The 26,984-nt window shown below is 36.8% G+C and overlaps 1 pseudogene across 1 annotated transcript in view; it reads right to left on the bottom strand.

Annotated features, from left to right (window-relative positions):
- The window catches only part of LOC105512834, a 68,789-nt pseudogene extending 42,392 nt beyond the window's left edge, over nt 1–26,397 (bottom strand). The window contains exon 1 of the transcript XR_001001920.1: nt 26,323–26,397. The product of XR_001001920.1 is annotated as a cTAGE family member 8-like (transcript). The remainder of the gene's footprint in view (nt 1–26,322) is intronic.
- Nucleotides 26,398–26,984: the final 587 nt, after the last annotated feature.

Here is a 26,984-nt window from a genome sequence, read left to right as displayed (position 1 = left end):
CTCAAAGTGGTTACAGAAAATCATGTATCATTACTGCTGCCTGTAACACTGTGAATTCATGGCCTCTAGCCTCAGTCAGAACTTCAACTTTCCTAGGTGTCACTGGGAAGCATACTTCAAAAGCAAATCTACTTCAGTATTTCACAGGCTTCTCAAAATAGAAATGTTTTCTTCTGAAGTTGTAGTTCCTCTTATTTTTTCATTTTTAAAAAATATTTGATATATTTAGCAAACAGATCCCTGTGAAAGTTCAAATAAAATGGCTTTATTTTTCTCAAATCATGAATTTTAAATATGCTGTGTTGGATCTCCCTCCCCTCAGCCTGAGAACAACTTTGGCAGAGTCTATAGATTTTCAACACTTCATTTGTACTAGCCCTGTCATTTCTGCAATTTAAACTCACATTCAGCCATGAAAAAGCTATGTAAGACAATTTAAAATTTTTCTGTAATTTAAGATTATGTTCAGCCATGAAAAATTCAGGATAAGAAATATATATGACTTGTATTTCACATTGTGCATAAAGAAACAAATTAATGTGGATTAGAGACCTAAATGTGAAAGGAAAATAATAACATTTCTGCAATACATTTGGAGAATTAAATAATATCTTTAAAAGAACCATAAAAGCACTATCTATAAAGAAAACAATTATTGAATGTTCTACTTGAACATTAAAACTACAAACTTCCATCAAAATTCATCATTAGGAGAGTGAATAGGCAGACAGAGAAAATATGTGCTACTCATATAAGCAAGAAAATGGTTTATATTAATAATATATAAAGAACTCATGCAAATAGGCATGTAATTCAATGGAAAATAACAGCAGGCTGGGCATGGTGGTTCACTCCTGTAATTCCAACACTGGTATGCCAAAGTGGGAGGAACTTTTGAGCCCAGGAGTCTGAGACCAGCATGGACAACATTAGGAAATCCTGTCTCTACAAAACATTTAAAGAATTAGCCAGATGTGGTGGTACACACCTGTGGTCCCAGCTACATGACAGGCTGAGGCAGGAAATTTACTTGAGCCCAGAAGGTTGAGGCTGCAGTGTTCCCTCCACTGCATTCAAGCCTGGGTGACAGAGCAAGACCCTGTCTCAAAGAAAGGGAGGGAGGGAGGGAGAGAGGGAGGAAGGAAGGAAGGAAGGAAGGAAGGAAGGAAGGAAGGAAGGAAGGAAGGAAGGAAGGAAGGAAGGAAGGAAGGAAGGAAGGAAGGAAACAGACTTCATACAAGAAGATCTCTAAATGACAAAACATGAAAATGTGTTCATCTTCATGAGTAGTCAGGGAAATATGCAGTAAGATGCACAATGGACTACTATTGCACACCCACCGAAATAGCTAAAATAAAAAGATAAACAACAGGAAGCATAAGTGTATTCATCCATTTTTACGCTGCTGATTAAGACATAACCAAGACTGAGCAATTTATGAAAGAAAGAGATTTATTGTACTTACAGTTCCACATGGCTGGGGAGACCTCACAATCATGGTGGAAGGCAAGGAGGAGCAAGTCACGTCTTATGTGGATGGCAGGAGACAAAAAGAGGACTTGTGCGGGGAAACTCTTTGTGTTTAAAAACCATGAGATCTCATGAGACCCATTCACTATCACAAGAACAGCATGGGAAAGACCCGTCCCCGTGATTCAATTAGCTCCCACTGGGTCCTTCCCACAACATGTGGGAATTCAGGATGAGATTTGAGTGGAGACAGCCAAACCATATCATTCCACCTCTGGCACCTCCCAAATCTCATGTCCTCACATTTCAAAACCAATCATGCCTTCCCAACAGTCCCCCAAAGTCTTAACTCATTTCAGCATTGAACCCAAAAGTCCACGGTCCAACATCTCATCTGAAACAAAGCAAGTCCCTTCTGCCTATAAGGCTGTAAAATCAGCAGCAAGTTAGTTACTTCCTAGATACAATGGGGGTACAGGCATTGGGTAAATACAGCAATTCCAAATGGGAGAAATTGGCCAAAACAAAGGGGATACATGTCCCATGCAAGTCTGAAATCCAGCACAGCAGTCAAACCTTAAAGCTCCAAATGATATCGTTTGACTCCATGTTTCACATCCAGGTCACGCTGACACAAGAGATGAGTTCCCATGGACTTGGGTAGCTCCACCCCTGTGGCTTTGCAGGATACAGCCTCCTTCCCAGCTGCCTTCACGGGCTGGCATTAAGTGTCTGTGGCTTTTCCAGGCACACAGTGCAAGCTGTCAGTGGATCTACCATTCTGGGGTCTGTAGGACAGTAGCCCTCTTTTCATAGCTCCAATAGTTGGTGCCCCAGTGGGAACTCTGTGTGGGGGCTCCGACAGCACATTACCCTTCTGCACAGCCCTAGCAGAGGTTCTCTATGAGGACCCCATCCCTACAGCAAACTTCTGCTTGGGCATCCAGATGTTTCCCTACATCTTCTGAAATCTAGTCGGAGGTTCCCACACCTCAGTTCTTGACTTCTGTGCACTTACAGGCTTAACACCATGTGGAAGCTACCAAGGCTTGAGGCTTGCACACTCTGAAGTCATGGCCCAAGCTCTATGTTGGCCCCTTCCAGCCATGGCTGGAGCAGCTGGGACATAAGGCACCAAGTCTCTAGGCTGCACACAGCATGGGGACCCTGGGCCTAGCCCACAAAACCATTTCTTCCTCTTAGGCCTCTGGGCCTGTGATGGGAAGGGCTGCCACAAAGGTCTCAGAGACATTTCCCTCATTGTCTTGGGGCTGAACATTCAGTTCATCACTAATTATGCAGATTTCTGCAGCCAGGTTGAATTTCTCCTCAGAAAATGGGTTTTTCTTTTCTATTGCATTGTCAGGCTGCAAATTTTCTGAACTTTTATTCTTTGCTTCCCTTATAAAACTGAATGTCCTTAACAGCACCCAAGTCACATCTTAAATGCTTGGCTGCTTAGAAATTTCTTCTGCCAGATGCCCTAAATTATTGCTCTCAAGTTCAAAGTTCCACAAATCTCTAGGCCAGGGGCAATATGCTGCCAGTCTCTTGGCTAAAACATGACAAGAGTCACCTTTACTCCACTTTTCAACAAGTTCTTCATCTCCATCTGAGACCACATCTGAGACCACCTCAGCCAGGACTTTATTGTTCATATCACTATTAGCATTTTGGTCAAATCCATTCAACAAGTCTCTAGGAATTTCCAAACTTTTGCACATTTTCCTGTCTTCTTCTGAGCCCTCCAAACTGTTCCAACCCCTGCCTGTTAGCCAGTTCCAAAGTCACTTCCACATTTTCAGGTATCTGTTCAGCAACAACCCAGTCTACTGGTACCAGTTTACTGTATTAGTTCATTTTCACACTGCTGATAAAGACATACCCAAGACTGAGCTATTCACAAAAGAAACAGGTTTATTGGACTTACAGTTCCACATGACTGGAGAGGCTTCACAATCATGGCAGAAGGTGAAAGGCACATCTCACATGGCAGCAGACAAGAGAAGAGAGCTTGTGCAGGCAAACTCCCATTTTTAAAACCATCAGACCTCATGAGACTCATTCACTATTACAAGAACAGCACAGGAAAAACCTGCCCCCATAATTCAATAACCCCCCACTGGGTTCCTCCCATGGCACATGGGAATTGTGGGAGTTACAATTCAAGATGAGATTTGGGTGGGGATACAGCCAAACCATATCAATAGGCAAGGATGTAGAGCAATTAGAACTCCTATACACTGCTTGAGGGGGAAGAATTGAGACAAGTACTTTGGAAAAATATTTTCCAATATATTCTAAAGTTGAATGTATACATACATATAACCTATGACACAAAATTCCATTATAAATGCTGTATACTTAGCTGATATATACAATATATTTGTATGCACTAAAAGATATATATAGGAATGCTTATAGCAGAATTACTTGTGATAACCTTTACATTAGAGACAAGCCCAATGCCAATAAATAATAGAATGGATACATCAAGTGTGGTATATTTATACAATAGATTATACAGCAAAGAAAATGAACAAAATGTTGGTACGTACAAGTAATGGGGATGAGTTTCACAAACACATCTAGGAGTTTTTTAAAAGCCAGATGCTATATATATGTACAATGTATATATATACACACATATTTGTACATACTGTATTATTATTCCATTTATATAAAGGAAAACTCTTGTCCATGTGTAAGAAATCAGGATGTTGACTTCCTTTGGTTTGAAGGGAAGGAGTACAATAACCTTCTGGGTCCTGGAAATGTAGTATTTTCTGACCTTGATGTTAGTTACATAGATGCATTCACTTTGTGATACTCCATAGAAATATTTATTTAATATCTATGCACTATTATATATATATGTAAAACTTTAATAATTTTTTTAATTGGGAGATTCTTTGTAATTGTTTTAAATTTCAAAAAGAAGGAAAGAAAGCCTCATTCATTCTAGATTAACATTCTAATCTCACATCCAATTCAAAATTTCTTTGCTGTTTTCAACAAAAGCCTGCCCTGTTGCTCCAGGATCTGGGGAAGAGAATGTTGTCTCTTGTTTCTCTCTTTCTGCACCTGTCTCAATCACATTCCATTGCTTCTTGGTCTGCCTTTTATCTCCAAGGTGTTGGTGTCTAGAGGAGAAATGGAAGAAACAGGGGCAAAAAGCCCAGGTAACAGAGACTACTGTAATCAGCCATGACATCCTCTGTGTGGCTGATGTCCAAATAGTGACTAGCTTGTGGAGGACATTTTTGCGCATTACTCTCTGTGCTAGACAGAGGCCTCATTTGGCACAGTCCTCTGAGAACCAACATCCAGTAATTTGCTCTTTGAACCAACATCCAGTAATTTGCTCTAAGTCCCTACCTCAGCCCACTACCTCTTACAGGTCTGATAAGAGGCATCTTATCATCGGTGGGATTACTCACAAGATGGCTGGAGCTCATCCATTTTATTAATTCAATGTGTTTACAGAACCCTCCATAGAGCTCACCAAATGGCGTGAATACAGAAGACCCCCGTTTCCCTTTCTCCTTTCCCTCACATTGTGAGCCACCTATTTTTGCATCTCTAGATAAGAAGTAGACAGGATGCTCTATAAGCAAATGCACATCCTTAAAACCACTCCTCTACCAGGAGCTCCCAGAACATCTTGTACTAAAGAGCTCCATAGGTGGCTGTTGCGGTTCTGTAGCTCAGCAAGCATTCATCCAGAGCAAGCCTGCTGGTTTCCTTCACTCATATGCACCCTTAATCTTTATAAATGATAATCCTGAGCATTCATGAATTAGCTTTGCAGGGATTACCTTATTTTTTCCTTTCTGACAGAAATCAGAAATGAGTATTCCTCAGGGCTTTCCCTCAAGGGTAATGATGCCTCCTTTAAAAAGCAAAGCCTTCAGGGTCGGGCCCAGTGGCTCACACCTGTAATCCCATCACTTTGGGAGGCCAAGGCAGGCAGATCACGAGATCAGTAGGTCAAGACCATCCTGGCTAATACAGTGAAACCCTGTCTCTATTAAAAATACAAAAAATTAGCCAGGCATGGTGGTGGGTGCCTGTAGTCCCAGCCACTCAGGAGGCTGAGGCAGGAGAATGGCTTGAACCCTGGAGGCGGAGCTTGCAGCGAGCAGAGATCTCACCATTGCACTCCAGCCTGGGCAACAGAGTGAGACTCTGTCTCAAAAAAAAAAAAAAAGCCTTCAGATGTTTGATTGTTTAATTCCTCAATTTGGACTGAAGAGAGGGCGAGAATAGGTGGTCTGGCCTATTTACCTTTTAAAAAGCCCCATAGGGATAGAACTTCTAGCAGTTTCTTGATGGTGTTACCAAAACACCAAGGGGTTTAGTCTAGGTCCTGCTGCTCACCACACAGAAAGCCAATCACTGAGACAATGAGTACTGCCAAGGAAGAAGGCTTTAATCAGGTGCTGCTGTGAAGGAGATGGGAGCTCAGGCTCAAATCCATCTCTTTGACCAACTAAACCTATGGGTTTATATAACATTCTTCTGTAGAAAGAAATGTAACAATATGTAAGAAAACAGGAACTAGGGAGGGGCAAGGATGCAATCATGATGAATGAGGGCTCCAGACTTCTCATTGTTAGGATGTCATGATCTGGTGAGTTTCAGTTCTTGGAAACCTTTTTAAGAGGCCTCAAGGTCCCTTCCTGAGGAAGGAACTCAGATAAAACAAATGTAAGCTTCAAGCTTTAAGACCAGAAAGGTCAATTTCTACGTGCATCAAAAAGAACAGTCTATGGGATTATTGGGTTGGTTTCAATGGAACAGAGGAGTTTATATAAAGGAAAACTCTTGTCCATGTGTAAGAAATCAGGAAGTTGACTTCCTTTGGTTTGAAGGAACCAACCTGTCTCTTAGTGTTAACTTTGAGGCTTTTCTCCCATTTCAAGACAACAGGAAACACATCCCATTTCCACATCCTTGAAAAACTTGTAATACTTCTCTAAAGGCGCTCCTACCTCCCCTCACCTAAGTGAGAAGCCTCATTTTAATGCTTCCCTGCACTATTCTACCCTACTGGTGCTAATAGAGAAGGAAAAGTTGAATTGTGTAAGCAGGATGTATTTAGAAGTCCTTAATTTTTGCAGCATTTAATTGGCATTTATAAATCAAACTCAGTAATGTGCAATCATTTTCATAGGTATAACCTCACTCAATTGTCTTCAGACCATGCAATGTTTAGTCAGGTATTATTATTATTATTACTGGAGACAATTATTATTGTTGTTATAATTTTATAAGCTGGGAAACTAAAGTCTTCACTGGGAACTTAATTTTAACATCACTGATTCAAGATGGCACTCCAAAACACCTTGTACTGTTGCCCTCAGTTGCATGTGCATGCTTTCTGATAAGTACGAAAAATAAATTCGACCATTTGGCCAACAGAGTATAGTTCTACTTCCACATCATAGTTCTAGTCATGTTCAACCATTCTTTTTTGTTATCATGCCTTTATAAGCTTGGCTTTAGTTATTTCAGTAGTGAATAAGAGGATTAAGCAAATGACATCTAGCATTTGCAGCCAAGTTTCTGGTCCCAGGAGTGACCTATCAGGTAAGTCTCACCCTTTATAGAAGCTGATTCAGTGAATTCTGCTCACACGTTTCTCTTTTGTTCGTTTAGATAGCTGACGGACCAAAACAGCATAGGGCTTCCTGAACTCTGGCCTGAATGTTCATCTCCCGTGCATTTCCCAGTGAGAACATCAATGAGTTCTGGCACCTTCCTGGATTCTACGGAAATCTGCACTCTCTCAGAGGCTTGAGAAAGTGCTAAAATAAAGGAAAGTTGCATAATTTGAAATTCCCTTGTTACCGCATGGATCAGAATCCAATCATCAGGCTTTTGATTTAGTCTGTGGAAGTTAGATCTTGCAACTATGAGTGGAAATGCTGATAATGTTGTGCTTTCTGTTAATGTTCAAAGTTAAAGAGATGCTGTAGTCTCAGGTAAAACTAATGTAAGACAAATAAACAACAATAAAGCTTACTAATTCTGACCACCACGTTTCTCTAAGGCCAAAGATTGCAAATTTTATCTGTTAGTATCATTCAGAGAAATAAGAATTCTCTGGATATATTCTACTAAAGGATGACTGTTACGCTGTGTGGAAAAGTAATACTTACAAATCAAATATTTTTACTTTAAAAAATACGGAACAAGGTAGCAACCACAGTTGAAGTCATTCAAATATAAATGGGGCACTTTCCCAGGAGATGTCATCCAGAGACAAAAAAAAAGGCAAGTTTAATTCATGACACAGTGAAGTTCTTCTATGGTTTAAATTGTTCCTAGAAACAGATTTTATTTCAGGAATCATAGGATGTCAGATGGTTAGTGATAGTGTTTATTTCTGAAAAAAAAAAAAAAGAGTATATGTATGAGCTTTGTGTTCACATATACAAGGTGGCATAGGCTGAAACAATCAACATTTACTTAGTATGTTTATGGCATATTGATAGCAATATTTGAATCTTCATTTTTTCAGTTTTTTCTAATACACTTTAAGAAGCTTCTCTGAGACACTCAACTATATCAAAAGAGAGAAGATCTCCAAGTGACAGAAATACTAAATGTCCTTCTTAAAGATCATCAGGCTTGGAGAACTTATAGTTCCAACTAGAAGAAAAGGTCTCTCTTTTAACATGTTAAAATACTTTTCTAAATTTTTGTTTAAACATTTTGAGGGAAATAAAACAAATGACTTGAAACTTCTTTGTTTTTGATCAAGATTTGATGATTATACTTTAAAATTAATAAAAGGGGAGGGTAGGATTTAATGCTATTGCCAGTTTTATCGAATGGATTATCCTATCACCTTTCCAATTTCACTATGAAAACTACTGAAATAAAGGCAAGTAAGTATTTAATAGCTCTGTTTACATAAGCAACATTAAGTGGAAAGATGAGGCAATGAAATTAAATCATTTCCCAAAGGATATTTTGCATAATTTAAGTTCCCTGGAATTTTAATGTGTAATTCATGAAAAGAAATGTGCTCTTTAGAAAAACAAATGCAGCAAAACTGGATTAAATAAATCAGATACCTGAATTTACTCAGGTTATGTGAAAAGAAAGGCTGAAATGCCCCAGGACTTACTCCTAGGCCTGATCTCTTTCCTATCTATATACACTCTCTTGGTAATCTCATCTTTTTGTTTGGTTTTGTTTTGTTTTTTGTTTTTGTTTTTAGAGACAGGGTCTTTCTTGCCCAGGCTGGAGTACAGTGACACAGTGGCCCATTGTAAACTCCTGGCTTTGATTCTCCCATCTCGGCCTCCTAATGTCATTCATTCCTATTGGTTTAAATGTCACCAATCAGATGTTCACACCCAAGACTTCCTAATATATATATACCCAGTACTGAAATATCTTCCGAACTCCAGACTCTTAGTTGCTTACCTGGGATAATTTACTTGACATCTCCCCATGATCTCTTATTAGACATTCTCTCAAACTCACTAGATCCAAAATTTAACACTGATATTATTTGCCAATCCCTGCACAGTCTTGTTTATCTCAGTTAATAGCAATTCCATTCTTACACTTGCTAAGGCAAAAAATAAAAATAAAATGGAGACATCCTTTTTTATCATTTTTTTATCTCACAGCCTATAAGCTGTTATATCATGAGCCCAACAAGTTTCTGCTGCCTCTAGTAAATACGTCGGTCCAAACCCTGTCAGTTTTTGCTTTAATTATTACAATAGCCTATGATCTACAGGTCTCCTGGAGGTGACACCCACCTCAGTCTATCCTCATCACAACAGCAGAGTTGTCTGTCTGACTTTTTAAATGCAATTTTTATCATATTATTCTTCTGCTTAGAACCCTCCAATGTCTTTACATCTTAAGCCAAAGTTCTTCTAATGCCCTTCATTATGTAGTCCTGGTTATTTCTCTGTGCTCATCTCCAACTGCCCTTCTCCAATCACTGGGCTTCTCCAACTAATAGAGAAACCTCATGAAGGAAAGGATTTTGTCGTGTGTTCGCTGTTGTGTCCCAGTGCCAAGGAGAGTAGCTGATGTACCGTATATGCTCATAAATAGTTTTCAATGAATGACTTCACTCAAATAGTCTGAGAGCTGTATAAAGTATAGATGACTTAGTCATTGATTCCCACTCTGGGGAGCCCACAAAAATCAAAGTCATCCACTAGCAGTTGAAGAGAACTAAGTTTGATTGCTAGGTAAGAACTAACTTTTATTTACAAATTAATACATCCGTGGAGTCATATGCACTTCCACTGTTTTGCATCTGTCAGGAATGTTAAAAGTTTAAGATTCTTGTTCATTGCACTTGAAGTGGAAATACCACCCCATGAGGTAAAAAATGAAACTTTTAAGGAAATACTTTCACTTAAATTATTGGTAAGTCTATGCCTTTTCATCAGAGCCAGACAAACATCAGCTTAACTTTCAGGCTTGCTGAGAACATTAATGATTAGCTGCTCAAAGCAGCATGAAATAAATAGCCTACATTAACATAAAACTATAATATCTATGCTCACATCCTTCTAAACAATAGATAACAGCAATCTGTAAACTTTTGGTTATGTTTATCTTTGTATACTGTTTGTGAATTCTGGATTGAAAAGTGACTTTCAGAACAATATTAGATTATGTCATAGCTTGATTTAAGGAAAATATCATGCTGTTAGTTAACAGAATGGCAGTAAAAGCCAAGCTAATTTAATGTTATTATGTGTTTGTAATATAATAAGGACTTACCTGCATCAAAGTATAATTTTTGGAAAGTAAGACTATAACTTTCATGTATATTATTTTTTGAAAATGAAATCTTTTAAGCCTTCTAAAATATCTGTTAAGCCGGGCACGGTGGCTCATGCCTGTAATCTCAACATTTTGGGAGGCCAAGACAGGCAGATCACTTGAGGTCAAGAATTCAACACCAGCCTGGTTAACATGATGAAACCCGACTCTACTTAAAAGTACAAAAATCAGCTGGGCGTGGTGGCCTGCGCCTCTAAACCCAGCTTACTCAGGAGGCTGAGGAAGACAACTGCTTGAACCTGGGAGATACAGGTTGCAGTGAGCCGAGATCATGCCACTGCATTCCAGCCTGCACAACAGAGTGAGACTCTGTCTCAAAACAAACAAACTAACTAACTAACATCTATTAAATCACTAACCTGAACACATAGCAAAGATTTATAATTCTTTAATGAGGGAATCAAGAAAATAAGAAAGGTGGATAAAGGGCCATTTTGAAGTTCTGGGTATTTGTACCCTTGTTTAAAAAATGTTTTTATGGGCTTCCTAGGTTATTTACAAAGCTGCTTATCTTTCAAGACAATAAAATCATAACCGATGGAATTATCCTCTCTACCAGAGAGAAATCATTTGCATTCCTACCGGAATGAAATCTACCACATAACATGTAATTTTACAGTCAGGAACTTAGTTAATGGTAAACAGTGAGACATACAGAGCTGCATTCCTTTAAACCAGCACCATCAAATGGAAGTATAATTTAAGCCACTATGTGATTTGAAATTCTCTATAGGTACATTAAAAAGTGAAAATAATTTTAACAAAAAAATTATGTAACTCAACATATCAAGAATATTCTCAGCCAGGCGCAGTGGCGCACGCCTGTAATCCCAGCACTTTGGGAGGCTGAGGCGGGTGGATAACCTGAGGTCAGGGGTTCAAGACCAGCCTGGCCAAGATGGTGAAACTCCAACTCTACTAAAAATACAGAAATTAGCCAGTCATGGTGGCAGGTGCCTATAGTCCCAGCTACCCTGGAAGCTGAGACAGAAACATCGCTTGAACTTGGGAGGCAGAGGTGCGGTGAGCCGAGATCTCGCCACTGCACTCCAGCCTGCGTGACAGAGCAAGACCCCCATCTAGAAGAAAAAAAAAAAAAAAAAAAGAACCTCATTTTAATATGTAATATAACAAATCATGAGGTATTTTACATTCCTATTTTCTACTGAGATTCTTTGTTCATTGCTTTTAAAATGGAAATTGTATTTGTACTCCAAAATTTTGCCCTTGAACACCACATCTACTTTTGACTAGCCACATTTCAAGTGCTCAATAACCACATATGGTCAATGGCTACCATATCGGACAGTGTAGCTCTAAATAATTTGATATTAATTGGATGGACTTATTAACCAGTTCCCCAGGTCCATGTTGAAAGGTCATGCTGTACTTCATTGGCCTTATCTCTAAGTTTTTGGTGATTTTTAAAAATATTTTCAACAACAAATTTTAGTCTTTTTCATTGGATCCCAGGACATTAGATGATAGTAAATACCTGTAGAATCTTTCTACAGCTTTATTTCATTTAGCAAAATACATGTGTCTTTCAAAAAGTTATTTTGAAGACATTTTTGTCAATCAGGTATATTATGTTGCTTAAACTTTTAGCTAATGATTCTTTACATTATAATTGAACTCTTCTAACAATAACCATCATAGCACAGATAATAACTAAGATGTATTGAAGATTATTGTGAGACAGCTATTCTTAACTTATATATATTCATCACCTAATTTAATTCTCACAAAAACTCTCTAAAATAATATTACCATTTTAGAGATGGGGAGGTTAAGAGAGTTTACATAACTTGCCAAAGACTACACAGCTTGTAAAGAAGACCCAGATATAAAATCCAGGCTCATTAACTACAAAGCCTGAGCTAGTAAGCACTATGCTATGTGCCGAGATTACTTCACCGTCAACTCTTCCAACCCACATCTATTAGATTTAAACATTTGCTACACAAATTAATATTAAAGTTGGGGCACAGTGGCTCATGCCCGTAATCCCAGCACTTTGGGAAGCTGAGATGGGTGGATCACGAGGTCAGGAGTTCAAGACCAACCTGGCCAGCATGATGAAACCCTGTCTCTACTTAAAAATACCAAAACATTAGACGGGTATGGTGGCACGCCCCTGTAGTCCCAGTTACTCTGGAGGCTGAGGCAGGAGAACTGCTTGAACCTGGCAGGCAGAGGTTGCAGTGAGCCCAGATCGCACCACTGCACTCCAACCTGGGCAACAGAGCAAGACTCCGTCTCAAAAAAACAAAAACAAAAACAAAGTAATATTAAGGATTCAGGCCAGGTGCAGTAGCTCACACCTATAATCTCAGCACTTCTGGAGGCCAAGGAAGGAGGGTCACTTGAGGGCAGGAGATCAAGACCACCCTGGGCAACATAGCAAGACTCCTTCTCTACAAAAAAACTTTAAAAATTAGCCAGGTGTAGTGGTACACACCTGTAGTCCCAGCTACTGGGAAGGCTGAGGCTGGATAGCTTGAACCCAGGGGTTTCAAGGTTGCAGTGAGTCCTGATCGCACCATTGCACTCCATCTTGGGTGACAGAGGGAGATCCTCTCTCTAAAAAAAATTCATGATATGAACAAAGGTTTTTTGACTGTTTCTTTACAACAGATAAATGATTTTTCTATTTTCCAGAATGAACAGCAAGAATTTATTTTAAAATGTTTTCTGACTAAAACTGTCATCAATAGTTAAAACCTTACTAAGGGAGAGAAGTGCTAATATTAAAAATTTTGTAGTGGAATAAAATTCAGCACTTTTGTTCTCTCAGTACTATTTTGTAGGTTTGACTTATAAATTGCTCTTATTTGATAGATGGAAAAGAGAGGGAACTAATTCTTATTCTCATTATAAAAAATACAATTCTGAAGGCTTTTCAAATTGAAAAGGAAATAGAAATTGAAATAGAACGGAAGTAGACAAAGCTCCTTGCTTAATGGTTTTGAAAGGCAAAAGTCTTCTTGAGGAAATGTGGCCAAGGGCAGTAAAGGTGGCCTCATAACAATAGTTTGACCTTTTTTCTCTTTTCCTATTTTTGATTAAACCTGTATAAAATAGGGTTTTATATTGTTGGATGAACATGTAGTAAGAATTGCCTGTAGACTTTTCTTTTTCTGGTACTTCCTAAGATAAAAACATTTTCAATTAGTAATTCAATATATTTAGTGGCTATTAGTCTATTCAAGTTTTTTAAATCTTTTACTAATTTTGTCACTTTACATTTTTAAATCATTTGCCCATTTAGTTTGGTTTTCTAATGTATTATCAAATTATTATACTACTCACAACTTGATATTTCATGATGTCTTTTATATCTTTCGTTATTTCATGTACTAATACTTCATTCTGTGCTTTGTTTACATATACATTCTTACTAATCATCAATCTGTTCAAATGCAAGTCTGGCTCACCGATCTTTTTGAAAAATAACTTTCAGTTGTGGAAATTACCTCTCTGTTTTCCATTTCCTTTCAGTGATATTATCTTTATTTTCTCTTATTTCATGTTTTGTTCTTTGTCTGTGTTGTGGTTCTTTTTCTCTCTGCTTTATTTGAAGGTTTAGATAATTAATATTCTTTTTTTCCTATCTAAACATTGTTTTCAAACCATGTCTTTACCTTTAGTTATTGCTATAGTAGCTTTGAATTATCTTTTCGAATGCAAGGTAAACATTCTATAATGGTACATGATAGTTTCTTAGATCCACATGCTGCACTGATGTAGTATTCTTTCTTTCTTTCAAATACTTGTCCACTCACAGGGGAAAATTGCTCAATAACTTGAACTTACGTAATTTATTCATTTCACCCCAGATTCCTGTTGAAGGAAAACATTCTGTTTTCTTTCCAAAGTCGTGATTTTTTTTCTAGCAATTTGACACTAGTTTTCTCAAGAAGTGAGGAAGAAAACATAAATGTTAAGAATTGAAAAAGGTTTTACAAAGTGAAATCATGTGAAAGAGATACATCCTCTTCAAAGGGCGAGAGCAAATTGTAAGTTGAACTGCCATCAGTCTTCTCAGGTTTTATTGCCAAATACATAATTTCCAATTGCTCTTTTAAGTCATAAAAGTAAATTTAAAAAAATAAATGTGTTCATTATGACACTAATTTTATTCAAAAAATGCATATGTATATATAAAACTAAAAAAGATATAGATGAAAATAAAGTGATTATGTCAGCAAATAATTTTTCTTTTCTTTTTCTTTCTTTCTTTTTTATTTTTTTTGAGACCGAATCTCACTCTATCGCCCAGGCTGGTATGCAGTGGCTTGGTCTCGGCTCACTGCAATCTCCGCCTCCCGGGTTCACACCATTCTCCTGCCTCAGCCTCCCGAGTAGCTGGGACTACAGTCACTTGCCACCTGCTCTGCTAATTTTTTGTATTTTTAGCAGAGACGGGGTTTCACCGTGTTAGACAGGATGGTCTCGATCTCCTGACCTCGTGATCCGCCTGCCTCGGCCTCCCAAAGTGCTGGGATTACAGGCGTGAGCCACCGTGCCCAGCCCATAATTTTTCTTTACCCTTTTATTTTCTAAATTTTCTTCAACCAATATTGTTACTTCAGCAACTAAAACTGAAACAACAATAAATGCTAATAAATAATGCTAACAAAAATTAAAACAATTCCTCTTAAAAACAAACTTGTGGCCAGGTGCAGTGGCTCAACGTCTGTCATCCCAGCACTTTGGAAGGCTGAGGTGGGCAGATCACTTGAGTCCAGAAGTTTGAAACCAGCCTGGGAAACATGGGAAAACCCCGTCTCTACTAAAAATACAAAATTAGCCAGGTGTGGTGACACTTGCCTGTAGTCCCAGGTACTCAGGAGGCGAGTTAGGAGGATCACCTGAGCCCCGGAAGTCAAGGCCACACTGGGCTGTGATCACACCACTGCACTCCAGTCTGGGCAAGAGAGTGAGACCTTGCCTAAAAAAAAAATAAAAAATAAAAAATAAAAACTTGTACCATGGCTTATCCCTTTAGAATTTTTGCCCAGATGTTCTGATATATATACATTTTAAAAATCAAATTGCGTATATATTTCCTACCTGAGCCTGGCCTACAAAAATGAGTATCTTCCTCTCTGGTAGCCATTTATTAATGGAATATTAAGCTTTGTTATTTTCAGAAGAGAGCTGAACCAAACCAAAAGTTGCAGAAACTCTCAGAATTTTGAAAAAAAATTATCTTACAGAAAAGATGCAACAATAATCATTACTATCCATTTGAAATAATGATGTAAAGGGATATAATTTTAGGGAAGGCCAAAGATATCCAGAAGGGGAAGCTAAATGTGAAAACAGTACAAGCCAAATTGATTAATGCAGACCCATGCAGCATGGCAAGTGATGAAACGTCAATGACAAGAGATGATCTGACCAAATGACACAATTTCAGACGAGCCAGCAAACTTTAACATTCGAATCAAATTGCCTTAAACTCTGGGGTTTTCTTTTGGTGGGAATTAGTCATCTGAATAGTGAAATGGAACCGTGGACTAAGGAACTTGTAAGGTCCTATTCATTTCTCAATTTCTAGCTCAGATTTTGTACTTATTTAACTATGAAAAAATCAAGCACCCATGTGGATGAAAACAAAACTATATGTTTGCAACCATCATACACATAAGTATATGTAGATTAAATATCCAAAGGGAAAAAATAAAGCTATAAAAGTATGAGAAGACACTATGGGAGAATATTTTAAGCTCAGTGTGGAAAGGCCAACTTAAAGAGGAAAAAAGTCCAGATACAACCAACAAATTAGGAGAAAATATTTGTAAAACATATATGAGATAAGGAGTTAATATTTCTAACATACACAATGATTAAAGAAATAAGACACAATAGACCAACATATAAATACTATGAACATAAAAGTCACAAAATACCTGTAAACAGCCAAAAATATAAATATGCTCAACTTCACTATCAGCAATAAAATGCAAATTAAAGCCAAATGCAATACGATTTGTACCCACTGGATTTTCAATAACTAATCTGATAGCATTATCTGGCTGAAGTCTGAAAAAATGAAGTCTTATACACAGTTTTTAGGAGTATAAAGTAGTATGATATACTTGGGGAATACTTTGGGAGAATCTATTAAAATTTAAAATATAAATATAATTTGACCCATCACTTTCACTTCCAGGAATCTATTCTTCAGAAAAAATGATACTCATATGCAGGTAATATATAGAAACCTGTACGTTTAAGTATTATTTGTAAAGCAAAAATCCTGGAAAGAAAAACTAAAGGTATGCCAATGTGATAATGGTACATCTATACAATGTAATAGAAGACAGTAATTTTTTAAAATGAGATAAATCTATGCATACTTAGCTGAAAATGTGGTCCCTGAGAAGTAAAAAGTTTAAGAGAAAACCAAAAGGCACACTATTTTGGTGCATATGTATGTATGCATACTTACACATATGTATATTCATACAGGCCTATGCGTAAATATATATATGTATACATACACAGGCTTGCATACATGTGTGCACGTGTGCACATACACACACTTGCTTTAATCTGTATATGTGTTTACAAAATAATAGCTGGCCGGGCGCCGTGGCTCACGCCTGTAATTCCAGCACCTTGGGAGGCTAACCTCAGGAGATTGAGACCATCCTGGCTAACACGGTGAAACCCCTTCTCTACTAAAAAATACAAAAAATTAGCTGGGCGTGGTGGCGGACACCTGTAGTCCCAGTTACTCGGGAGGGTGTGGCAGGACAATGGCATGAACCTGGGAGGCCGAGCTTGCAACCAGCTGAGATTGCGCCACACTCCAGCCTGGGAGACAGAGTGAGACTCCGTCTCAAAATATAGCTAGTATTTACTGTGTCTTTACCTTGTGGTACTATCCTCCACACTTTATAACAAATTGATTAAATCCTCAGAATCATCCTTTGAGCTAGAGATCAGTATTCTCCCTTTGTAAAACGAATTTGCTCAAGTCACACAGTTGGCCATAGAGTTGGAATTTACTTCATACAGTTGGTCTCCAGAACCTGCACCTCTTAAACTCTCCACTGGGATCAGCTTGAAAGCAAAACCAGACCACAGAGCCTGGTTAGGGTCGTCAAACTCTTTAACATCTCAAGGATCTTATTCTTTCCTCTGAGTCACGCATGAGCATTTTGAGGGTTCTTGTTGCCTTTTTCAAGGCTTGGGCTCCTTTTGCTCTCTAATTCAGGTCGCTGAATTCTGAGTTTGATCTCTAAATCAATACTTCTATGGAGTAAAATGGAAGATCCATGAATTTAAAATACTAAGATTCTGTTAGACAAGAAATGCAGCTTTTGAGCGGGGCGCGGTGACTCACACCTAATCTCAGCACTTTGGGAGGCCGAGGCGGGCCGATCACGACGTCAAGATTTCGAGACCAGCCTGGTGAAACCCCGTCTCTATTAAAAATACAAAACTTAGCCGGGCGTGGTGGCAGGTGCCTGTAATCCCAACTACTCAGGAGGCTGAGGCAGGATAATCAGTAGAACCTGGGAGACGGAAGTTGCAGTGAGCCAGATGAGGCCACTGCACTCCAGCCTGGGTGACAGAGCAAGACTCCGTCTCAAAAAAAAAAAAAAGAAAGAAAGAAAGAAAAAAGAAAAAGAAATGCAGCTTTTGGAGAAAATACTGATATTTGATTGACAGAAAAAGCTTTCCATTGGAGACACAATAAAATTGATTTAATTCTATGCTTGCTGAGAATATTAATAATTAAGAATTTAAAGCAATGAGGAAAAATGGCCTGCACTTGCATAAAGCTATACAAAAATAGTGAACGAAAGATGAACCTGTTCCACTCTTTGGTCAAATAATTACATTAGCAATTGGTAAAGACAGAGGTATAAACTGCTGCTTGTATTTCCTTTTGTAAAATTTTTGAGCAAGTGAAAATTTTGAGTAAGTTTTGAAAAAGTGACTATCTAAAAAATTAAATGATATTATTGTCAGTGTTATGTGGAGATTATCAAGCCCTTATTTAGGAAAAAAACAGCAGTGTTTTCCAAAGCTAATTCAAACCAGATGCATGTTAAAACTCAAAGGAAAGGTTTTAAAAAACTAAGTATATTTAAATTGATTTCAGGATAACTTTCAGAATCCTTCTGCTATGTAGTTAAATGCAGCACTTTTGCCTTTTTCTATAAAGCAAATAATTTTCTAAAACTTGTTTTCAAAACAATTACTGTATCAAACATATTCATTGCTATATATTTTAAATTAAATGTGAATGCTGTCCCAGAGCAAATAATAACTACTTCTTATTGAGCATATTTTATGTGTTCTAGTTTTGTGCATTGTATGCACCGTCCAACTGAATCTTTATGACAAGGCACATATGTTTCCTATATATGTGTTTAATATGGATTCATCATCACCATTTCACAGATGGGGAGGTAGAGGAAGTTACTAATTTGCCTAACTGCACACAGTTTATAAATGGAGCATCTGGAAATCAAACCCAGGTAGTTTTTATTTTTTAAGTTGCGAAGTCCAGATTCCTAACCACTATATGCAGTGTCTCCAGAGTTTAAGCATGTTAATGGCAAGAAACAGGTTTTAAGTGTCTTTTCATCTCTGATTTTATCACTGGAAAACTACTCTGCTAAATCATAGCTCCTAAACTACTAAGAATTTGACATATTCATTTTTCTACAAAATTTATTGCACAAAGTGAAAAGTGGTATTTTTTCTTGGAGTTAAAGAATCCTTTTTCTATGTTTTCTAAGATAGAAGAGAAAACTTAAAGCAAAGATAATCACCATATTTTTACTGACTATAGAGAAACATTCCATTTTTTTCACTAATTGAAATACAAGTTAAAATATTCAAATTTTCAACAGTTTTCCTTTCATTGAGATAGGACTTTAAATATTTAAAAATTTCAATTTCATTTATGAGACTTTTAAACTGCTCTTAACAGACGAGCAGAGAGCCTTCTGCAGAAAATATTCACTTTCAATCTCATAGTCCCAAAAGAGAAAGTTGAAGGCTAAGTAGAAAATCTGCTTGGGTCAGCCAAATGACACAAAGGAAAATTAACATCCTGAAGATGTTTTGAAGAAGTTCCCCTTCTCTAAAAAAAGACAGGACAAAGGAGCCAAAAAGTTACATCCTCAAGATATAAAGTCTGAATGACATAGGCCTTCAGAGTTATTTATTCTCAGTCTACGGGACATTGTCTTTCAGATTTTAGTATTCACCATTCAAAATGTTGAAGTTATCATGAACTTTCATAATAAATGTGGCAATAAATGTTACCAATTTTCAAATAGTGTTTTAATGTAGAAAACTCTCCCTAAAAGTACATAATAATGAGTTTAAACATTTCAATAAGATGGTCCAGTTTTGCTCATTAATCTCCTTTAGACAATTGTTCTCTGTGCTGTATTTTATAATTTATTTTTCTCCTTCACAGTCATTTGACTATATTAGATACTTACTGCTTGACAGTTTAATTGTGCAATTGCTTGATGAGAGAAAAAGCAACATCTGTAGACAAGATCTGCCCGACACAAACTTGGAGAGGAAGAAAAGTTGCCAATGATTACCTCACATAAGGAAAAGCAACTCACATCTGCCGGTTGTTTTGGAAAAGGAATACAAATGTCAGCCCTGAATATGGTGGGCCCAGTTGGACTGGCACCTTAAATTCTGACAAATATATCCAACCATACAATGCTAAGAGCTTTATTCATTTCATAAATATTTCAGAAGGCGATTATAGCTAAATGATTTTTAAAACTACACAAAACCTAAGTTTAGTCTTTTATTAAGAGAAACTCTTTATAATGGAGTTTTAAACATAAGCAAAAATTGATCTAAGAGAATAGTGAACCTCTATATGCTCGTCACTTAATATCAACAACTATCATCAATCACTTTGACAATAGAGTCTCTTCTATCCCCCCTCAACTTTCTTCCTGGAATATTTCAAAGTAAATCCCAGACATTGTATCATTTTATTCACAAATATTTCACTATATCATGAGATGAGAAGAAACTTTTTTTACCTCTTATTTTAAGGAATATATTAATACACTACAATTTTTCATTGCTATTGTTCGCAAAACTAAATATTGCAACCACTTAATAAAGGCCATAAATGTATCAGGATAGTAATTAAGACAACTGGAAAGAATATAGCTGGGAGGGAAACATTTTCCTTCGTTTTTCTGCCTTCTTTTACTTTAAGTACTTACCCAGTTGTTTCCTTCTTGCTGCTTCCTTGATTCAAAAGGTAAATATGCTCAGTGGGTCATTATAAGATTTGCAATTAGATAAAAAGAAAGGTCAAAATAATGCAATATAGAACATATTAGCCTTAACAATCATTTGAACTTTTTTTGTGATGTTCAAATGATTTGTAAAGTTTGTAAGGCTGCAGAATTTCAGGTCTTAAGAACAAGTATTTTTTTATATGTTGTTAAACCAAATGGCAATAAAATAGTAAATTAATAACCGAGGCTTTACAGTTCATGTGAAACACTTCCTGAGCTGAAGACTTTTCTTTGTGTCATATAAGCTAAAAGTATACACAGGACAAAGTGGACTTAGAACCACTACATTAATCTCTAATACTTCTTTGTATTTTTCTTCAGGCTCCCAAGATTTCTTTAAATTCCTAAGTATTTTTATTATATCAGGTCTAAATTTTATATATTGATATACTAATATTTTTTAAAATCTGTCACTAAAATATAGATACAAAAATCGATGTTGAAATTGATGTTGCAAGTTTTACTTTGTTTTGCTTTGGGATCTTGGATTTCAATTCCACAGAATTGAATTGGCATTACTCCTTAGTTCATGACTGGCTTTTATTTTAACAGTGTACCTCCCTTCTTTTATATATCATTTCAAGATTGTTCCCATTCATTATTGTGTCCTTCACCCCCTTCCCATCTTCACCAGGCATCCACTTACATGCAAACAATGAACACTCTTCCAAACCACATTCCATGTAGTTCATGGCCATTTGCAAACACACGCTTCCATAAAATTTGTTTTTATTAATATTGGTGTGCTCTAAATTGTATAAGTAGTATTGCATTCTGTTTCTTACTACTTTATTCAACTTTAGTTTTTTGAAATTTGTCTATGCTGCTATTCCTTCCATGCTGTTCATTGCCTCTTACACTGTATGTTATTTCTCTCATACATGTCGATATACCACGTTACTCATACATTTACGTATATCTGATCTCCTAGGTTGCCTTCAACTTATTTGTACACACAATATGATCTGGCAGGCATCACTGTACATGTCTTCTTGTGTATCTGTGAAGAGCATGTCTAGAGTACAGATACAAGGTGGAATTTGGGAATACAAAGTATGTGTTTACAGTTTTCACTAAATACTGCCAGACTGCTCTCCAAATGGCTATGTCATGTTAGAGCTCCCTCTCTCAATATTGTACGAGGTTTCTTATTTCCCCACATCCTCACCAGCCTTTGGTGTTATATAACTTTTTAATCTTTCTAATTTTTTAACAAACTGATAGCTATAAAACAGTGTAACAGAAGTAGAATCATAGTGGTTGTAGTGGTGTTGGGAATCATGCTCAAAATCCTAAGGAAATTGAACACTCAAACGAAGGATTTTCAGCAAAGCAATTTTACTTCCGCACAGAGGAGTGCTTCTCCTTGGCCAGTCACCATGAGAGCACGCCAGGACAAAGGGGCATGAGAGCCTTTATTCATGATGCAAACCCTGCCCCTGTACCCTTTCTCCATTGGCTGGAGTTGGGCTGCACAATGTAAACTAACCACGGTTGGCTAAACATTTGAACTTTCTTTAGATAAGGTGGGCATGTAAAAGAGAGAGGAAAGGGGGAAGGGGTGTCTGTAATGAGCTAGAGAACTAGTCTTCTCTCCCAGTAAGGAAAGGATTGTGAACTGGTACTGATAATGCCCAGTACCGTGGCGTGCCTGGGCATGTAACAACGGCAGAAAGGAAGGAAAGAGGAAAAAAAGAGAAAGGTAGAGAGGGGTACTGTGAATTAAAGAATAAAGGGTTGATCAGGCTATTTGAAGAGAAACCTCATCATATCCTACAGTGGTTAGGTACATGGGCTCAAAGCAACCTTACTAAGATTCATATTCTAGGTATGTAGAATACTTACGTAGCTTTTCTATTCCTGTCTCCTAATCTGTAAAATGAGATAATAATAATACATAGTTCATAAAGTTGCTATAAGTATCAGAACAGTTATATTTTAAAAGAATTTAGAATAATGCCTGGCCATTGTAAACACTCAAATATTGGCTATGTCATTTCCTCCAATTAATAGTGAGGACTCAAGCACTGAGTACCCTTCATGCTTTACTGGCCATTCACATCATCTGGGATAAATCGACATCATCTGGGATAAATACCTGCGGTTCATTGTCTCACGCCAAGGGAATCGAGGACGCAGAAACAGACGCATTTAAGAGAGCAGGTTTAATAGGCGAAAGAAAGAGAAAATAATAGCTCTCTTGGGAGCGAAGGGCGCCCGAGTGGGTCTTCCAGTACAGAGGTGAAATGCACGGGGGTTTTATAGAAGAGCTTGAGGAAGTGATGTCTAATTTACATAGGGCCCGAGAGATTGGTTAGACCAGGTGTGCGGTTTGCATAGTACAGGAAGAAGCTGGCCAACCCACCCTAATCTTTTATTATGCAGATAGGGTCTCTACCTGGCTGGTGCCATGTTGCCTGCTTTTTTACTGCACACGTGGTGGCAAAGTAAAGGGAAGAGGGAACCTCCATGTTGAATATACCTGGCTTCCAGGTATTCCTTTCCTATTGGCACAGCTGCTGGCATTTACCTATGCAGGCTTTTAGCTTGTTTATCTATGCTTGCAGCATGATTTTTCAGGTTGCTTTTTGTTAGAAAAGAAATGATTTGGGGGCCGCTTTTATGTTATTGTTTGTTTGAGAGGGAGTCTTGCTCTGTCGCCCAAGCTGGAGGGCAGAGGCATGATCTCAGCTCACTGCAACCTCTGACTCCCAAGCGATTCTCATGCCTCAGTCTCCCGAGCAGCTGGGATTACAGGCATGCACCACATGCCTGGCTAATTTTTTTATTTTCAGTAGAGACGGGGTTCCACCATGCTGGTCAGGTTGGTCTTGAACTCCTGTCCTCAGGTGATCCGCCTGCCTTGACCTCCCAAAGTGGTGGAATTACAAGCGTGAGCCATCACAGCCGGCCTGAAGCTGCTTTTTATTAAAAAGAAACCTCACTGAGGACTCTCTTACCCTCACTATGTGCCTAAATAATTTCTTTCTAGCTCATGTATCAATATTCAAAATTATTGTTCTATAAGATTTATTGAATTTCTTCTTGCTGGGTTCTTTTTGTTTATATGTATATTCCTGATATAATTATTTAATAGAAAATATTTTTATTTTTACACAGTCTATCAGCCAACATTTAACTTCATCTTTGTTGTCTTATTTTGAAGTTACATCTTTAGTTTGATATAGTCAAAGTTATCCATTCTTCCCTTTGTACTTCATGCTGTTTTGGGATTTAAGAAAGTCCTGTCTACTCTGAGCTCATAAAGATATTCAATTTTGCAGATTTTGATTCTTTTGAATTTCTATTGCATTTTTTACATTTTACATTATTACATTTCATTTTACATTATTCTAATCATTTGATAATCACTATAGTTTCTTGTGAGGTCTCTTCATTTGTCAGTACATTTTCTTAGACCTTTTATTTACATGATTATCATCTACAAATATTGGCTTTTTATTTTTCCTAGCAATTCTTAATTAATATCTTGTATGTCTTTTTCTGGACTTTACATTGTCAAAGACTTCTGTACCCTCTTGAACAGTAGTGAGATAGTGAATTTCTTAATGTTTTTTCCTATCATTTTTGCCAACCATAGATGAAATCCTTCTAAAGTTTTTTTATTTAATGTTATTAATGCAATTTATTATTATATCATTAGATTTATAAAGTTCCCTTCTATGTAACCTTCTAAGAATATTGAAAAAGAGGAACTTTATTACTTTTTACTCCAGTAGGATAATCTTACTGGTTTTGCTTTAAACAAAACACATTTTTTACGTGGTTGGAGATAATTTTATTTATGATATTGGCCTTGATATTGATAAATGAAATTGAACCATAATTATATTTTCTTGAATACTTATATTGGGTTGTGTAGTTATAAGAGTCTCATCAAAATGATTTTAGCAGCTTTTCTTTAATTCTGTTTTCTACATTAACTAGTGTACAATAGTAAATAAAGGTGATTCACATGTAAAACTTTTTGGGCCTTGTATTTTACAGGAGGGAAGTTATTGCTTTTAAAACAATGTTGTTAATTTAACATGTATTTAAGATTTTATATTTCTTACTGCATTGATTTTGGCATTTTACATTTTCTAGAACTATATTCATTTCACCTTGAATTTCAAATTTATTGACATTTACTTGCTGAGAATATTGTAACAAAAATGTCTTATATTTACTTACGAAAAGTCTAGAAATAAGAACTTTAAAAGATTCTGAAATATTATTGACCACTATAAGCCAAGATATGATCAAATGCTAAGATTACACAATGTTCCCAGAAGCGTACATTAAATTAGTGCTAAAACACAATGTTCAATTGATTTTTAATTTTATGTGTAAAAATATGTAAGCATTGATAAGACAGTTTTGGAAAACAATAGTGAAGATCTGCCATACTAGAGATTAAAGGGAAACAAATGATTAGTGTGATATAAAAATGCATTCTACAGACAAATGAATACATAAGTTACTAGATTAAATAGATTAAGAAACAAAAATTTCACATTTGATAAATATCTTTCAAATCAGTACATATACATGATCTAAGAAATCTTGTTAAGAAATGTTATAAATTTAGATTAAAATTATATCTTTAAATTATGTTATAACACAAATATGTATTTCAGATGAAGTAAAGATCTAAGGAAAAAATACAAAGTTTTGAAATTATTGCAATAGAGTATATGAGAATGTTATTTAACATCACCTTAGGAAAAGTTTCCTAATAAGAAAACAAAGAATGAAAATAAATGGTATATTTGCAACCCATCTAAGAGGAAAAATTAGTATATTTAACACACAAACTAACATAAAATATGAGTTCAGTAGATATATGTTCAAATAATATAATAAGAAATTTCCGGAATAAAAATAGTAACAAATATATAGAAAAATGTTAAATTTCACTAATAACCACAGAAATAAAACTTTAAGAAAATGAGATATAATTTTCATGCATTAGACTGGAAATGAATTTTTTAATGAAAAATTGTTAGAATTTAGTACTAAGATAAGGGAAATGGTCATTTTTGTCCACTGACTTAGAAAATATCATTTGGTGATATCCTTAAACCTTTTATAAAAAAAAAAAAGTGTAAAACCGGCAAAACCCCGTCTCTAATAAAAGTACAAAAAATTAGCCAGGCAAGGCCAGGCGAGGTGGCTCACGCCTGTAATCCCAATACTTTGGGAGGCCAAGGCGGGCAGATCACGAGGTCAGGAGATCCAGACCATCCTGGCTAACACAGAGAAAATCCGTCTCTACTAAAAATACAAAAAATTAGCCGGGCATGGTGGCGGGTGCCTGTAGTCCCAGCTACTCAGGAGACTGAGGCAGGAGAATGGCGTGAACCTGGGAGGCGGAGCTTGAAGTAAGCTGAGATGGTGCCACTGCGCCCCTGTCTGGGTGACAGAGCAAGACTCCGTATCAAAAAACAAAACAAAACAAAAAAAAACACACAAAAAAGTGTAAATCATTTGGCCTAGAAATTCTACTTTTAGAAACCTATCTTACAGAAATAGTAACATGTGTATACAAAGAAAGATATGTGTGGAAAGTTATTAATATATTATTTGAATTTATGCATGTAAAGCAACTAAAAGTATCAAAATAAGGAAAATGTATATTACTTAATACAATGGAATGCAAAGTCATTATTTTTAATGAGGTAAATCCATACATACTTACCTGAAAGAATGTTCGTAATCTATTAATAGGATTTTGTTTAAATGAAAGGAAACTGGATGTTGACATGCGTTCCATTTTGGCTGAAGTACCTGTGGGTAGATGTGTAAGTGTGTTTATGTGTGAATAACTGTAATGTACCTTTACTGAGGATTTTACTAGCTGGCAAGAACTATTTCAAGAACTTTATTTGTATTAACTCATTTAACCTTCATAGCAATCCTATCACACAGTACTCCCATTTTAGAGATGATGAAATTGAAGTGCAAAGTAACTTGCCACAGCATTGCTAGAACTCGCAGAACAGGAAACTAAACTCAGGACAGCTAGTTCCAGAGCCTGTGCTCTTAACCACTAACACAGAGAGAAATGGATGAATAGAGGAACAGAGATAGGCAGGCAGGCAGACAGAAAGATAATGCATAGGTATGTCTATCAACTCAACAATTTGAAAGGGATATCAAATTGTTAAAATGCTGTAACCTCTAAAAGATGGCATTTTATGAGTCAATGATGGGAATGATGGGCACTGACCTTTTTTTTTTTTTTTTTTTTGAGACAGAGTCTTGCTCTGTCATCCAGGCTAGAGTGCAGTGGCACAATCTCGGTTCACGGCGAGCTTCACCTCCCGGGTTAAGGCCATTCTCCTGCCTCAGCCTCCCAAG

The sequence above is a fragment of the Colobus angolensis genome, unplaced genomic scaffold (genome assembly GCF_000951035.1).
Source record: "Colobus angolensis palliatus isolate OR3802 unplaced genomic scaffold, Cang.pa_1.0 Scaffold104, whole genome shotgun sequence".
Taxonomy (NCBI): domain Eukaryota; kingdom Metazoa; phylum Chordata; class Mammalia; order Primates; family Cercopithecidae; genus Colobus; species Colobus angolensis.
The sequence above is the reverse complement of the archived record's forward strand: the minus strand, read 5'-3'. Positions and strand labels throughout refer to the sequence as shown.